At 48.4% G+C, this 18,070-nt stretch overlaps 1 pseudogene; it reads left to right on the top strand.

Moving 5' to 3' along the window:
• The first annotated feature begins 645 nt into the window (after positions 1-645).
• On the top strand, positions 646-11,873 carry LOC120681065 (annotated as a pseudogene).
• Positions 11,874-18,070: the final 6,197 nt, after the last annotated feature.

Here is an 18,070-nt window from a genome sequence, read left to right on the forward strand (position 1 = left end):
TTGGTCGCGACATGTGTATGAGTAAATAATGGCCTCCATGTGTCGTTGTAGCGTGGACGACTTCGGAATTGTGAAGAGCTATTTAAGACTGTAGTTTATACTATACATCTTATTTTGGTATCTAATTGGCTGTGAACTAGGCATTGACATATGTACTTGAAGCGTAAACAATGGAATTAACGAAGAGCGTTTTGGAGACTGCTGTTTGTTGGAAGTACATCTTATTTTGATATCTAATCTGTTTGTTTTGCTGCTAATTTTATTTGTTTGTCCGTGACAAAAAAAAAACTTAGCTCTCTAGGTTTGGAGGTAGTAACTAGTAAGAAGTGCGATTTTGGTAGTAGATTCTTGTCTATACGTTCTGCATCAGAAGGAATAGGTCAACAACCATATGCTTCTCATCTCCCATGCCTCTGCTCACGGCCAGCATCATCAGATAAGTGATCGATCAACCACAGGCAGCTAGCGGTTCACCCCCATGTCCATATCAGAGACTCGGTCTTCTCGTCCTCAAAAACATCTCCCACCATCGGCATGGCTCCAAAATGCTCCTTCTTCCACTAAGATAATATACTCATGTTAATCTTGTATAAATGTCCACCATGGATACAATAAGGCACACAACATCAGAGCAAGCCGGCAGCCATGGGAAGCTTCAAGCTATCCTTGCTCCGCATTGTAATTCCCGTCGTCCTCCTTGCTTCAATCGTTGCCGCGGAGCTGCCGGCCGGCGACGACGATGAGCTCTGAACGTTCATCGTGCACGTGCTGCCGGCCGAGAACCACTTGTTCGGCACGGCCGACGACCGGGCGGCGTGGTACAGGTCGTTCCTCCCGGAGGATGGCCGGCTCCTCCATGCCTACCACCACGTCGCCAGCGGCTTTGCCGCCTGGCTGACATGCCGGGAGCTCGACGCCATGTCCGCCGCCCCAGGGTTCCTCGCGGTGGCGGAGCCGAACGAGATCTACCGGCTGCTGACGACGCACACGCCTGGGTTCCTCGGACTGGACGTACCACAGGGCGTGAGTGCGAGAAACAACAGTGTTTCCGGGTTCGGTGACGGCGTCATCACTACTAGAAAATGGGCCATCGGTCCAGGCCAAAGGTACCAGCTGCTGTTGCAGCCGGTACCGGTACCATCGGTACCGGCTGCAACAGCAGTTGGTACCTTTGGCATTCGACCGACCTAGTGGAGGATAATTGGCACCGGGTGGTGGTTCCATCCGGTTACAATGCGCCAGCATAGGAACCGGTTTGAACCACCACCCGGTACCAAATGAAGGCGGCGCTATAGGCACGGTTGATGGTAATAACCGGTTCCTATGGTGATGAAACGTGGCAGCTGCCAGGAGCTCGGGCCTAAGGCACCGGTTGGTGCTATTGAACAAAATTTAGCACCGGGTCATTGAAACCAACCGGTTTGTTTGGCCCGAGCCTATAAATACCCCAGCCCCTCCCCCCTCAAGCTGCTGTGAACTCACTGTTCATGGCAGCTGAGTGAGGTGAGGGGAGGCGAATTTTTGCTTTTTTTTGAAAAAAAAGGTTAGTTATTTTTCTTTATAACTTAGCAATTAATTTTTAGAAACAGTTATTACTTGATTTAGTTTAAACATGTGATAATTATTTTTATTTGTAGCATCTTATTGTAGTTATATGCGTTATCAATTTATTTGATATTTGAATACTATCAAATTATTGTATTTATATGTTTTATCAATTTATTTGATAAGTGAATATTATCTATTTATTATAGTTATATGCATTATCAATTATATAAATATATTGTTATAAATTGGTAGTATGAATGAACTATTTGTGCAGTACAATGATGTATATAAATGTATTGTGGACCCAGATGAGTCGGCAATAGATGTACATGGCCGACCGACGTTCAAAGGAGTTCATGGATGGCGTGCATGAATTCATTGAAGCGGCCGAGAAACACAAGTATGGCGGTTTCGTTCGTTGTCCATGCAAATTCTGTAAGAATGATAAAGATTACTCATCATCAAGAACCATTCATAGTTACTTATTCAATAGTGGTTTCATGCCGAACTACTATGTTTGGACCAAGCATGGCGAAAGAGGAATTGTGCTGGATAATAATGTAGAAGAAGAGGACAGGATTCCTGACTTTGCAGCCAATTATAATTCCTTTTTCAATGACACTACAATTGGTGAGCCTGAAGAAGATACTGAAGGATACGTTATAGAAGATGATCTTGGTCAGATGATGCGCGAAGCTGAGAAAGGTTGCGAAACAGAAAAGGAATCAAGAGATCTGAAGCGTATGTTGGAGGACTACAGAATATTATTGTACCCTGATTGCAAACAAGACCAAAAGAAGTTGGGTACCACATTGGAATTATTGCAATGGAAGGCATCAAATGGTTTGTCTGACAAGAGATTCGAGGAGTTGCTGAAACTTATAAAAAACTTACTCCCTGAGGGTAACACCTTGCCGAAGACAACATACGAGGCAAAAAAAGTTATTTGTCCTTTAGGATTAGAGGCACAGAAGATACATGCTTGTCCTAATGACTGCATCCTATATCGAGGTGAGTATGAAAATTTGGATTCATGCCCTGTATGCAACGCATGCCTGTATAAGATCCCTCGAGATGATCCAGGCGACGTTGAGGGGATGCGTGTCAAGAAGAGGGTGCCTGCCAAGGTGATGTGGTATTTTCCTCTAATACCACGTCTGAAACGTTTATTCATGAACAAAACGAATGCTAAATTGATGCGATGGCACAAAGAAGAATGTAAGCAAGCCAATATGTTGAGACACCCCGCTGATGGGTCGCAGTGGAGAAAAGTGGACAGGACATTCCCAACATTTGCAAAAGATGCGAGGAATATAAGATTCGGCTTAAGTACGGATGGCATGAATCCTTTCGGTGAGCAGAGCAGTGGCCATAGTACCTGGCCTGTGACACTCTGTATATACAACCTTCCTCCCTTGGTGTGTATGAAGCGGAAATTCATTATGATGCCGGTGCTTATCCCCGGCCCGAAGCAATCCGGTAACGATATAGACGTGTATCTGAAACCACTGATTGAGGATCTTCTATTGTTGTGGAAAGAGGAGAGTGTTCGTATGTGGGATGCGCACGCAGAGGATCATTTTAACCTTCGTGCATTGCTTTTCGTAACCACCAACGATTGGTCAGCACTAAGTAACCTCTCTGGACAATCCAATAAGGGTTATAGGGCATGCACCCATTGTTTAGAAGAAACCGACAGCATGTACCTCAAGCACTGTAGGAAGATCGTGTATATGGGTCATCGTCGATTTCTTCTGATCATGCACCCATTAAGGAGGAGGCATGCTCACTACGATGGAAAGGCAGATCATCGTACCAAGCCTAGGCACCGTTGTGGGAAAATGGTATTTGAAATGGTCAAAGATATAAAAGTAGTATTCGGAAAGGACCCAGTAGCAGATCAGTTCAGAGTGATGACGGACGTGCACCTATGTGGAAGAAGAAGAGTATTTTTTGGGAGTTACCTTATTGGGAAGTCTTAGACGTCCGCCACGCAATTGATGTGATGCACCTAACAAAAAATCTTTGTGTAAACCTTCTAGGCTTCCTTGGTGTCTACGGTAAGACAAATGATACATTGGAAGCGCGGTAAGATCTTCAACGTATGAAACAACAGGCCGCCCTAATCCAGAAAAAAGGGATAAAGAGACTACTGAACTTGAAAGAGAAGAAATTCGCACACATAAAGTCCCATGACTGTCACGTGTTGATGACGCAATTGATTCCAGTTGCACTTAGAGGTATTCTACCAGCTAATGTTAGAGAAACAATCATAAAGCTATGCGCCTTTCTCAACACAATTTCTCAGAAGGCAATCAATCCATCGAGTTTAAGCAGGCTACAAAAGGATGTTGTCCAAAGTTTAGTCAGTCTTGAAATGATATTTCCTCCATCATTCTTCAATATTATGACGCATCTTCTAGTTCACCTGGTCAAAGAGATTGGTATTCTCGGTCATGTTTTCCTTCATAATATGTTCCCTTTTGAACGATACTTTGCAGTACTAAAGAAATACGCTCGTAATCGGGCTCGTCCAGAAGAAAGCATTGCGAAGGGTTACGTCACAGAGGAGGTCATTGAGTTTTGTGTTGACTATGTGGAAGAACTCTGCCCAATTGGGATTCCAGTATATCACGTCATGAGGGGCGGCTGATTGGAAAGGGCACACTTGGAAGAAAATCAGTAAATGCCACAGATCATGCCACGTTGAGCAAAGCACATCTCACAGTTCTGCAATAATCAGCCTTGGTGGCTCCATACATGGAGGAGCACATGCAAATTGTGCGAAGCATATACCCTTTGAAGTCTGAGACATGGATTACAAAACATCATAACGATACATTCGCCACCTAGTTGCAGAAGGAAGTCATGGCTAACGATCAAATTCATGAGCAGCTAGCTTGGCTGGCCAGGGGTCCGGCAAATTCAATCTTGATGTACCAAGGATATGAAATTAATGGTTACACATTTTATACAAGAGCCCAAGATAACAAGAGCACCAATCAAAATAGTGTGTCCGTATAGATGCCACCGACTCTAGTGGCCAAACGAACTCATATTTTGGTTACATTGAAGAGATCTGAGAACTCGACTATGGGTCGTTGAAAATACCTCTATTTCGTTGTCAATGGGTTAAACTCACAGCAAAAGGTGTCGATATCGACGAGTACGGAATGACAACGGTAGACCTCAAAGAGCTTGGCTATCGAGACGAACCATTCATCCTAGCTAAAGATGTCACTCAAGTTTTCTATGTGCAGAACATGTCTAGCAAACCGAGAAAGGACAAGTCCAGGAATAAATCAAGATTTGTAGGTGCCGGAGATGAGCCAAAGCGCCATATTGTTCTGGCAGGAAAAAGGAAAATTGTGGGAGTCGACGATGTCACAGATGAAGAAGCATACAATGAGGTTGAAGATATGACTCCGTTCGCAATAGAGGTTGACACAAGTATTCTTTTAGCCGAAGAGGAGGCTCCGTACGCACGTCATGATCATAATGAAGGGACGATTGTAAAGCGAACCATCATTAATATTCCCTTAGTTGAATGATTATGTCTTGTAATATTTTCTATGAACATTATTAAATTTCTTAGGCAATGAATATTTATTGGACAATTAAAAGATTTATTATGCAATTATTTGATTTATTAAGATTTATTATGCAATTAAAATGATTAGTTATGCAGCTAAATGATTTATCATGTAGTAATTAGAAATATTATGCATTTAAATGATTTATTATGCAATTATTTTATTTATTATGCAATTAAAATAATTAGTTATGCACCTAAATTAATTTAAATTAATTCTCGAGCTCGAACCCGTTCGTATTCGCTCTCTAACTCACTCACGCATTCGCCGTCCCTCGACCCTCGACCCCGACTCTCAACCCCGTCCCTCGACTCTCGACCTCAACCCTCAACCCTAGAGCTCGACCCTCAACCCCGGTTCCTCGACCCCGTTCCACGACACACACACACACTCCCACTAACACACACAGACACACACACTGTCTAATACACTCTAACACACACACAGACACACACACACACTCTCTCTCTCTAACACACACACACTCTCACTAACACACACACGGACACACACACACTCTCTCTCTCTCTCCAACACACACACAAACACAACCTAACACACACTCTCACTAACACACACACACACACAAACCCTCTCTCTCTTTCTCTGTCCCTCTAACATACACACACACACTCTCTCTCTCTCTCTCAAACACGCATATTTGTTCAAAGAATTGAATTCTCCTGCTTCACTTAAGGATGGACACATACTCTAACACATTTTTACGGTTTCAGTTAAGGATGGACCCCTTCGGTGATGACGAGATCGCCAAGCAATACATGTTGGACGCAATAAACGAAGATACGAGGGCCAATACCACCCAGCCAATCACTGAAGAAGATGCTCGAACAGCTGATTCGTTCCTGAATATGTCTAGAGATGCCGATGAAGAAGATGATGACTTTACGCCACCGCCCAATCAACAGCAGCATGTTCCAGTACGAATCTTAAAACTATATGCATGGTGACTTCGTTAGATTTGTTTTACGATTAACATATCTTTTCTGTAATTTAGTCGACCTCCGCATCGACTTCGTTGAGCCAGTCAAAAGGGAGACGCCGGCCAACCAAGAAAATGGAGGGAAGACATGTCGTCACAGAAGTGGACGCAGAGGGCTGTCCAAGTGCTCCAGAGGCTGCAAGCACAATATTTGTCAACCAATGTGGGGTTATTGCTCGGGCAAGAATTCCGATCACCACAAGACTATGGAAAACGAGCAAACCCGAAGAACAGCAACACGCCGTGCCTGCACATCAGAAGGAAATGCTATGGGCAGAACTCAAGGATATGTTCACTCTTCCTGAAGGAGTTGACCAAGAACTTGTGAAGAAATGTGTCTTGAAAAAGATGGCCCTTGCCTTTGCAACTCCCAAGAAGAAGTTGTACGTCAATTACATCAAGAAGGATAAGGAGCCGAACTGGGACGATCTTCCTCAGGTTAAACCAAACTGGGTGGAGTTCAAACAATACAAACTATCAGAGGAATCCCATGAAAAATCCGAACAGGCCAAGGTGAATGCACCAAATAAGAAGTACAGCCACCACCTTGGGGCTGCCGGGTACAAAAAGTAAATAAAAAAATGGCAGAAGATAGAGCATGACCTTATGGATAGAGGCATCAGGCCGACGACTTGGGATTGGCCGGATAGATCCAAGTGTTGGTTATTTGCTAATGGTGTGACACTAAACCAGTTGGATGGAAATTTGGTCGTGCCCGAGCATATGCAAGAAGTGTCCCGCGATCTAGTCGCTGCAATAGATGAGACCCAACAAGGAACATTCCAGCCTCAAAGGGAGAATGATGAGCTGACAAGGGCATTAAAGAATCCGGAACACCCTGGACGATCCCGCGGCATCGGCGTGGTCCCATGGAAAGTTGCTTGGGCCGGAGATTCCTCTTACAAGACTCACCGAAAGAGCAAAGCCGAACATGAAGAGAAACTTCGTGTCATGCAAGAAGAGATGACAAGGTAGGTTGCGTCCTTGGAATCTCAGATGGATGCCAGGGTCAATAAGGTAGTGCAGCTAGCTCTGAGCCAAAGGGGCACTGCTGGGTCGCACCCGGATGTTGTGACAAGCCCGGTCTCTCAGCGACGCAGCAGCTGCGCATCCACAGCGGCGCCCGATGTACAAGCGGAACAGCAACCCCAGATTGAGCCAACGGTGGTAGATGACCAGAGGTATCTAGTGGATGATGTCACCATGCCGACACCGTGCGAGCTTCATGTGCGAGCAAGAAATATATCCATTGATGTCGCATATGGGTCAGCCCTGCCCCTGAATCCTTCTACTACAATTCATGGAAGGCCGATACCCCCTGGCTACACCTCCGTCACAGTCGAGCAGATAGTTGGAAACAATGAGGATCTTGAGCTCGACTTCGTTGGAGGGGATGGAGAGAAGACATTGGGAGACGCACTGCACGGGGTCATTCTATGGCGCAAGGCCGACATCAAACTTACTGCAAGCACAACGGCTCCCGTGCAGACCGATCGCCCGTCTCCGCGGTCTCCCTCACCGCCGTCCCCACAACCACCTCTTTCACCACCGTCTCCGCCGGCGCAAAGGGCCACGAGTACTCCAACTCCTCCTGACCCAGAAAAAGGAAAGAAAAAGACAGCTTCCCTCCCAGCGGCTGGACCCTCAAAGAAGAAGCAGAAAACGGTCGAAAGAAAATTAACCTACGAGAAAACTGCTGAGGAGTTGGAAGAGGAGACTGCTCGATATATAAAAGAACAATTGAAGCCTAAAGTCTCCCCGCCGAGACAAAAGGTACCTCTAGAACTAGGGAAAAAGCTTCTCGCAAACCTAGACAACCCACCAAAAAGGAAAAGCTTACCCTCGGACTATGATCGTACTCTGACAAAAGCACATAAGGTGAGAAATCTGAAGAAAAAATGTGGCAAGACCATTCCTCAGCTTGGCACACAACAAAAAGGACTCGAGCCCCTCCGGGTGCCAGGGTTGCCACTCTTACACCCGATGGACGTACAACTCCAGGCGGACCTACAGGCCGCGATATTTCTTTCTATTAACGCTAGAGGAGGCAATGGGGCAAGTGGAGGCGGAAATCCCTGTCGCTCCCGTTCTTACTCCATTCCAGCATGGAAAACCTTTTGTCACTGACGAAGAGGAGAAAAGTCTAGGCACGCAGATGTTCAATTTGCATAGATGGTACCTGCGAATGTCGAATGACCAAGGGAAAATATTTGGAGTCAAGTATCGTGACCATGATTTCTTTCGCGGGGAGGAGGACTTCTGGGTGTACTTCAAAAATTTATATCACATTTACCATCGACAAGCCCTCGACGCCTCTATCATCACCATTTGGGATTTGTAAGTATCACTTACCTCTACATTAATACTTTTTGTTAACAAGAACATAATTATATGTGTGCATTATAAAATTTTTATTGTATCGTTTAGACAGGAGACCCAAAGAAGTCGAAAACATGGATGGCACCATCAGATCGGCTTCATGTCTCCTTTGCTAGTCAACCAGAAAGTGCTCAACAAAAATTACAAGGAAACGTGCCAAAACATGTATGATTCGTTGACTAGGCAAAATTACAAATCCTATATATTCATACCATACAACTTTGGGTAAGTCTTGGTCGACTCAATCCTCTGTTATATTACTAAATAAATACTAAGTCGTCTAATGCATGTATGTATATATCCTATCTATATCCGCAGTTATCATTGAATTTTACTCATACTTTCCGTAGAGACCGGCAATCTTATAGTCTTTGACTCAATGAGAAATCCAAAGTCCGCAATCCAACATATCCTAGACCTCTTGAACAGGTAAGTTCAGTTTGTACAATCAAATCTTTTTTCTGTTAATAACAATTCCTGAATATCAAACTTAACTTTGAGCGCAGGGTTTGGAAATTTTTTTGTGAAAAATAACAAAGGACGTGGTCAATGAAGGCCCGAACTGAACGTTAACATGGATTACCCGGTATATTGATTCATAAAGATTTATCTAGTTAAGTATATAATCCTAAATTATTCTAAATTGAGTAATTTATTTGTTTCTCCTTAAGTGTGCGAGACAACAACAAGAAACTGATTGGTGCGGGTACTACGTATGCGACTACTTGCACATCATGACTCCATGCGGGAAGTCTACTGATGAAGACACGAGAATGCGTCCAAACCGTTCACTAGTATATTTTCATAATTGTACTAACGCACATGATGTTAATCCTTTTTTTCTAAATGATAGATGTCTCAAATGGGGGATGAATATTACTCAACTGATCGGATCAACGCCGTGTGCGAGCAGCTCGCCGGATTAATTTTGAACGAGATCTTGGATCCTAGAGGCGAGTTCTACCACGACGGTCACATCCATAGAGGACTTCCATCGACCTCCTGAGGGGACCAGTAGTTGGACTACAAACATGATTTGTAAATAGTAATAAATATAACAAACAAAACTGGATTTGGGAAAAAAAAGAAAAAGGTCATTGGTACCGGTTGGAAAGACCAACCGGTACCAAAGGGGCTGCCACCTTGCGTCAGCGTGGCAGCCTCTTTGGTACCGGTTGGTGTTTCCAACCGGTACCAATAGAAGCCTAAGGCACCGGTTGAAAAACCCGGTGTCTTAAGGCGAGGCCATTGGTCGCGGTTGCGGGGCACCGGTTGGGAAACCGGTTCCTTTTGCCCTTCTCAGCCGGTGCTGAAGGCCTATTTTCTAGTAGTGCATCATCGGCGTGATCGACACCGGCATCTTCCCCTACCACCCATCGTACAGCGGCGACGGCATGCCGCCGCCGCCGGCCAGGTGGAAGGGGCGCTGCGACTTCAACGGCTCGGCGTGCAACAACAAGCTCATCGGCGCGCGCTCCTTCGAGTCCAACCCTTCGCCGCTCGACGAGGCCGGCCACGGCACGCACACGTCGAGCACAGAGGCGGGCGCCGTCGTGCCGGGCGCCCAGGTCCTCGGCCAAGGCCGTGGCACGGCCTCCGGGATCTTTCCCGGCGCGCACGTCGCCATGTACAAGGTGTGCGGCGACGAGTGCACGGCCGCCGACATACTCGCCGGCGTCGACGCGGCCGTGGGCGACGGCTGCGACGTCCTCTCCATATCCCTCGCCACCGGCGGGCCAGCGGTGCCATTCTACAAAACCATCCTCGCCATTGGCACGTTCGGCGCCGTGGAGAAGGGCGTCTTCGTCAGCATCGGAGCCGGCAACAGCGGCCCCAACGCCAGCACGCTGTTCAACTACGCGCCGTGGTCCGTGGATGCTCACCGTCGCAGCGAGCACCGTGGACCGTAGGATCGGTGCCCAGGTTCGTCTCGGGAATGGCCTCTCGTTCGACGGCGAGTCCGTGTACCAGCCGTAAATCTCGGCGGCCGTCTTCTACCCGTTGGTCTACGCGGGCGCCAGCTCGGCACCCGACGCGCGGTTCTGCGGCAACGGCGCTGGACGGCTTCGATTTCAAGGGCAAGATCGTGCTCTGCGACCGTGGCAATGGCGTCGGGCGGGTTGATAAAGGTTCCGAGGTCAAACGAGCTGGAGGTGTCGGCATGATCGTGGTGAACGAGTTCCCTGATGGCTACAGCACGCTTGCCGACGCGCACGTCCTACCTGCCTCGCACGTCGGCTACGCCGCCGGAGTGGCCATCAAGAAGTACATCAACTCCACGGCGAACCCGGTGGCTCAGATCGTCTTCCAGGGCACGGTCCTTGGCACGTCGCCGGCCCCGGCCATGACTTCGTTATCCTCACGCGGGCCCAGCCTGCACAACCCCGGCATCTTGAAGCCCGACATCACCGGCCCCGGCGTGAGTATCCTGGCGGCGTGGCCGTCCCAGGTCGGCCCTTCGTCGTCGGCGGACATCGGAGTCGGACCGACCTTCAACATCATCTCCGGCACGTCCATGTCGACGCCGCACCTCAGCGGCGTCGCGGCGCTGATCAAGAGCAAGCACCCGGACTGGTCTCCGGCGGCGATCAGGTCCGCCATTGTAACAACAGCCGATCCCATCGATCGCTCCGGGAATCCGATCCTGAACGAGCAGCATCTGCCGGCCGACTTCTTCGTGACCGGCGCCGGCCACGTCAATCCGGACAAGGCCGTCGACCCCGGCCTCGTCTACGACATCGATCCCGCCGACTACGTCGGCTTCCTCTGCAGCGTCTACGCGAGCCAGGACGTGTCCTTGATCGCGCGGCGCGCGGTGGACTGCTCGGCCGTCACGGTGATCCCGGACCACGCGCTGAACTACCCGTCCATCTCGGTCTCGTTCCCGGCGGCGTGGAACTCCACGGCCGGCCCGGCAGTGGTGGTGCACCGCACGGTGAGGAATGTCGGAGAGGCGCCGGCAGTGTACTACCCCTACGTGGACCTGCCGGCTGGCGTGGTGCGCGTCGCGCCGAGCTCGCTGCGGTTCACGGAGGCGAACCAGGAGCAGAGCTTCACGGTGTTCGTGTTGCGGGGGAAGAGTGGCACGGCGAAGGTGGTGCAGGGAGCGCTCCGGTGGGTGTCCGACAAGCACACCGTGAGAAGCCCCATCTCCATCACAATCGAATGATCCCATTGTCGGAGAAGAGTATCATCCAGGCCAACAACCACCTCATTTCATTGGGCCTATCTCACCATTCTAGCAAGACAATCAGCTATAAAGTTGAATAAAGTAGGTAAGGGATCTCGCTGCCTGATCCCTGCAACTCACAAAATAAAGTAAGGTCCGAACTTATTATTCACCTTAATGCTCACAGTTCCTCCTGTCACTACCTGTCCAATCCGGGTGCACCATTTTATTGTTGAAGCCTCTCAAATTCATGCTTTGTCATATGGTGTTTCGAAATCTAATTTGAGAATCACCCCCACATCACCATTATTTTGGTTTCATGCATAACTTAATGTAAGGTCATTAGAGATCACTCACAATGATCCATTTGTATAAACAATTCAAAATGCAGATAGGTCTAAATTGCTAGATTTTTCTAGCATTTGTGGCTTTTGGGAGTAAAGTAATACCTCCATAATTGAGTCTATCGACGAGAAAACAACCCCCGTGAGTGTCATCGAAGACTTGAATTATACCATCCTTGATAATCTCCAAGCAAATTTGGTAGAATTCATTATGAATATTATCTAGGCTAGCTTCCATATTTCTCTCCATTTGGAATAATGCCAGTTTGATCTCATATTAAGAAATGGATTCCCTTGAGCCAGTCCAAACAATTGTTTACAATATTCAGTAGCATGTTTGAGTAAGTTATCACACCCCTCAATTCTATCGTCTCCAAAAAAAAGATGTATAATTTCTTTTCATTCTCCTTCCATTAGCAATTCTATAGAAGAACTTATGATATTGTTTTCCCCATGTAGCCATTTTCCATGATATCTTTTAGACCAATACATCTCCTCCTCTTCCAGCATCTTGAGTAAGGAGCTTTAAATATTAATTTTCCTTAGTAGCTGATCACGATCAAGAAGCATATCCTCTTCCATTTGTTCCAACACCAGCGACTCCTCTTGTAACTGCATCCTAATCTTCCTATTTTCCCCTTGCTTATTGAACCCCACCCTTTGAGATATTGCTTAAAATATTTCAGTTTGTTTGCACCCTATCCAAAGCTATTTTAACATAAATCTACCAAATCTCATTCCCAAGAGATATAAACTCTAGATGTTTTACCCAAGAAAGTTTGAACATAAATGATAGATTTTTCAGAGGTTGATTAAAGTAATAAGAGGTTAGAATCTAGGGAGTTATGGTTAGAAACCTCCCTTGCAGTGGTGGATCCAAGAGTTGGATAGGGGTGGGGGGGGGGGCTTATTTCTTCTTCTTTTTCTTCTTCTTTCTCCCTCCTCTCCTTTTCTTCTTCCTTCTCTTTTTATTCTTCCTCTTCTTTATCCATGGCTGAAAAATGTTGGCGAGGTTTTGGGAGGGCTTCATAAGATTCATGGGGTAGGTGGGGCTCCAGCCACCCTGCCCCACGTTGTATCCACCCCTACTCCCTTGGCAACTTATACTAAAGCACCAGGGTATTAGGGTTTTGAAACCAAAATTCTGTCAAGCCTCTCCAATGTATGAGGGTTTTGGTTATTAACCAACTAAACCAATCTAATTTTTCCACCAAATATATTGATATCCACCAATTCATTAGAGTTACTGCCTTGTAAAAGATGGTGTGGTAATACTAAAAGAAAGGAAAATATGATGAAAATAAACATATGGCTCAAAAAAAATAGATGCAAGTGCCTTTTTTTAATGATTTTCTCATTCAATGGATCTAGATATTCCTATTTCGTTGAGTCCATATGGTTGCCTCTATTACTACTTACTACCACTAATTCAACTTCAGTAGTGTCTCTTCGTTCCTCCAACTCTACTTTTTTTTAATGAAATACAGTACAAACACAAATGCTCACATACACAACATGCACATTCACTTCTATAAATACACGCATAGCTACTCCCCTCTTCCGTGGCAAGAAAGCTAGCCCATTCTCAAGCAACTGGCAAATGCAGGTGGAAGGAGAAAAAAATTAACCAATAAAAAGTAAGTGACATCTTGAACCTTGACACGGCCGTAAGAAAATCTTAGTATTACTTTTTTACTTTAAAATCTTATAAAACATAGTAGAGTTATACCTTTCTGAAAATATATAGGCACAAAATCAACACGGTAAAAGTAATTAACCTACAACCGAGTTTAGAATTGTTAATTTAAGACAATCTTGAGGCGTCAGTTACTTTTTTTCGAAAGACCCGGAATGATTCTGGCGTTAATTAATATAAGGAGAAAGAGGCTTCAGTTGAACAAGCAAAAGATTGTCTCTATTTTTTTTCTGCAATTAACACGGTCTCTTTTCTCTGCCGCTCCTAATAAATCTGTTAATAAATCCATGACGTTCCTTGTCTGTTTCTGAACCCATGTTGTGCGCCTAATAAATCTGTTAAATCGAATACAAATGGAGTGAGCCGACGCTAGCAAAAGAAGCCGTGCGAGCGCCTTGCGTGGGGGAGCCAGGTTTTTTTACCGACCGGTGGGACAAGACAAAACCGCCGTCCACCGGTAGCGGTAAATCGGACTGGTTTGACCGGTTACCGGAAAAAACCGGTCAAATTCAAAATCCAAACCAAAAACTCATGTTCAACCGGTTCCTATTGGCTAGCCGACCGGTTGGATCAGTTTACCGATCTGGTTTGACCGGTTACCGGTCGGTTTGAGTGGTAACAGGTCAAATTCAAGTTTTTTCTTTTTTTAGTTTAAATTCAAATGCCTGTAAAGTATACTAAATGAATGTTTGTATAACATGTTTTAGCTTAAATGAACCCTACAACCCTCTTTTGTACTATTTTTACATTATATTTGTATACTTTTGTATGCACGTTTTTTTTGTTTAACTTCAAATGCTCGTAAAGTATATTAAATGAACGAATATTTGAAAAAATTTGACACCATTAAATTCATCGCAACTTGAAGTATTTTTAGAAATTTTTTATAATTTTTTTAAAATTCAAATTTAAATTTTGAATTTGGGTCGGTTTGAACCCGGCCGGAACCGGAACTGGTTTGACCAGTCGGTCCGGTCGGGATTTTTAACTCGGGCGGGGGGCGCGGGCGCACGCCACGCGAGCGCCCGTGGACCCGGGGTCCACCCAATCTTTTTGGGATAAAAATTGGTGGAGGTGGGCTGCAAACCGCACTCCCTGCAGCCCTACTCCGATGTCGTCCACGTGGAGATCCTACGGTTCATTGAGGAGGGCTCAGCAGCGTTACGGAGACAGCGACGGCTCCGCATCTCGGCTTGCGTCCGCAGCAGCTCGGCTTCAGGCTTACGCGGTACGCGGGTTTCCTTCGGCAGCCCTCCTGATGGAGGCGCGGCGCAGGGGAGGCGGCCGCGAGCGACGCTGAGCCTGGCGGCCGCGATCGATCCGGAGCTAGGCTGCCAAGCTCTGCGGCAAGGCCCGCCGGCAGGGGTGGGGGCAAGTCGATGCACGGGCTGGAGGGCGCCGCCAGCCAATCGCCGCAACAAGCTGGACTGAAGGAATCGAGCCGTATTAGATTTTTTCCAGGGCGGAGCCAAGCCAAGGGAAGGTGCCATTCGATGCTCTGTTCCGTCCATGCGGCGAAGATCCATAGGGGGCTGCACCAAATTTTAATCGTCTTTTTGCCGCGCCCGGTACAGGTCGTGGTCGTTCTTGCGGCCCGTATAGCCGAGGTTCTCGTCCACGGCGTCGCTCGCTCGCTGGGGCTAGTTGCTAACGCGGCGGGAGCACGCACGACGACCTGCGCCATACCAGAGGGCCGGAGAGGGTTACGTTCCTCTCGGAGACGACGATGGCGCACAGTGACGCGCCGGCCCATCTTCTCTTCTCCTCGTGCTGTACTCTTGGGAATGGATTGATATCCAAAATCCAACGGGAGGGAATCCAATTGAAGTCCAACGGAAATTAGCATCCATCCAGTCCAATCCTAACAAATAATCTCCAACATCCAATTGAGTCCAATCCAACTCCCCTTTAATCCAAATCCATCCAATATAATCCAACTCCAGCCGCACACGGGCACCTCAGGCTTGCCTCATCACCACCATCGACGGCGGCGCATGTACGGCTCCGAAGCCTCACCGTTGACGCGCATGCCGTTGACACAGCCACTACGCAGTCGCGCATGCCGTCGCTAGCTGCTCGATCACATGCATGAGATGTGTGCCTCCTCGCCGACGCGGATGGCCTGCGTCGCCGTGGCCGACAACACACACTGCGCGGCCGCCGCCGGAGCTCAGGGCACCACACCGCCATGCTGCTGCTAGCGTTGCTGCTTGACGACGGCGGGGCGCTTGCAGGCCCCAAGGACGGGCGGCCGGCGAGCGGGGCAACAGGAGGTCGTCACGGTTGCAGATCTCGATCATGAAGCTGTCGAGGTAATGGAAGAAGCTCTGGTCAACATTGATACCACCGCCGCCAGGTCCAACGCGCATCGGTGAGGTTTCCGAGACTCGAGATGATCCGCGTGACCAGGGCAGGCGAGAAGAGGCGCGACAGCTCGGGAAGAAGCCGTGTGGCGTCCGAGGGAGAAGATGTTCGGGCAGCTGGCTTCCTGTCCAGCGCTCCCTTACTCTTATCCAATAATGTTTGGATTATCCTATAATTTGGTATCCAATAGAATCCAATCATATTCGATCCACAGTAAATGGATGTCCATGTCCAAATAGATTCAAATCCAATTGAGTTTAAGTATCAAAATCCAATTAGATTTGCATTAGTTCCAATCCATTCCCAGGAGTCTGCACATGCCACCGGCCGCGACCCCGAGGAACCATCAACCAATTAACATTCAACAGTGACCCGACCCATCCGTCGGTCATCCGGATCGGAGGCAAAATTAGCGAGGACGACCCAGAAAGAGAGAGCCCGGCCGGCGACGTGCAGCCGAGCCATTTCGGGCCGGCTGAGCCGAGCCATTTCGCTTGGCACTTGGCAGGGCCTGCCTCCAGCGAGAGCTACGGCCCAGGACCACCACCGTACCAGTGTCCTCGTCTCTCCCCATCGCTGTCCCGCCGCCGTAACTATCGCCTCTCGTCGTCCTGTCGCCGCCGTGATGCGCTCCGAAGGATGGGTGGTCCTATGCATCTCCACCCCCCCCCCAAAGGAACGGCAGCCGAGACTGTCGTGGTGCTGCAAACCACAGCCGGGTGGCGGAAGGCACCCGCCTAAGCCCAGAGGGTGTGTACTCGGGGGTTAGCTAGTCCTAGTTCGATCTCACTCAAGAACACGATGAACACAGCAAGATTTAGAGTGGTTCGGGCCGCCGGAGCGTAATACCCTACGTCCACTATGTGTTGTATTGCATTCCCTCGAGAGAGTTCGAGAGAGCTTGTGTGTTGTGTGTGATCTCGTTCGCTTGTAGTGCACAGCGAGCGCCTCCCTTTTATATCTCAAGGGAGGCGCGTACATGGCTGTTGGGTCCCCGACAGGTGGGCCCAACGATGTAGTATAAAATAACGTATTGTTCATACATTATGGCGTCGCAGGCAAAGGAGATCTCTCTCCTGGATTCCCTTGCCTGCTCCTGGAGTCCCTCGTTCATCATGTCCAGGCGCTGTCTTGTCGGGACGGTGCCAGACGTAGCTAGTGGCGTCGCCTGCCACGTAGTTGAACGGGCTGTGTAGCTTGCGGCGTAGGCGGCATGATGGAAAAGTGCCGTGCCGTCGTATCCATTTAATGCTGTAGATGGGCTCTGCGTGGGTGCGGCACAGGCGGCTGCACTGTGTACCTTGGTAATACGCGGTGCATAGTGAGGCCTGACAAAGGCTGTCCCGCGTGCTGCGGCGGCAGAGCACGCCTCAACCATCTGCATTAAATGCAGTGGGTGGGCGAGTCTTCCAGCGGAAGGCTCGCGCTCAAACCCGTGCCTCCGGGACACGTTGCGGCTCCGGACCCCCACGCAGTATGGGAGGTCCGGATGGACGCAGGAGGTCCCGGACCCCTATGGGGGGTCCGAAGCCTCGGCTGTCGACATGGAGCTTCCCTTTCTTAGGGGCACGTGGCGTCTCCGAACCTATCCCCAGGCGGAGAACAGGTCCGGGGCCATTGGCCTGGTGAGGAAAGAGTCTGACCCGTGGGGCCAGGCTACTCCGTCCTTTGCGCGCAGTTACGGATAACTATGCGGGTCCTGTCTTGCCGCAGTAAGAGTGGGTATCCCTGCTACAGGGTACCGACAGTGGCCCCCGGGCCCACCTTGGGGGAGGTACGAACCCGCAGGTGGGGCCACTACTGAGATTTGGCTCTGCATAGCTTGAAGCTTCTTACTGCAGGGGCCTTGACAGGTTTTGACCATCCGTCGGGTTGTTTGCTGCCTCATCACATCGCAACGGCTTACTGACTCATGGCCCCCATGCACAGTGGTTCACCTCGTCATGCGCGCGACGCTCGGCATTGTTGCGGCCGGAG

The sequence above is a fragment of the Panicum virgatum genome, chromosome 7N, assembly GCF_016808335.1.
Source record: "Panicum virgatum strain AP13 chromosome 7N, P.virgatum_v5, whole genome shotgun sequence".
Taxonomy (NCBI): domain Eukaryota; kingdom Viridiplantae; phylum Streptophyta; class Magnoliopsida; order Poales; family Poaceae; genus Panicum; species Panicum virgatum.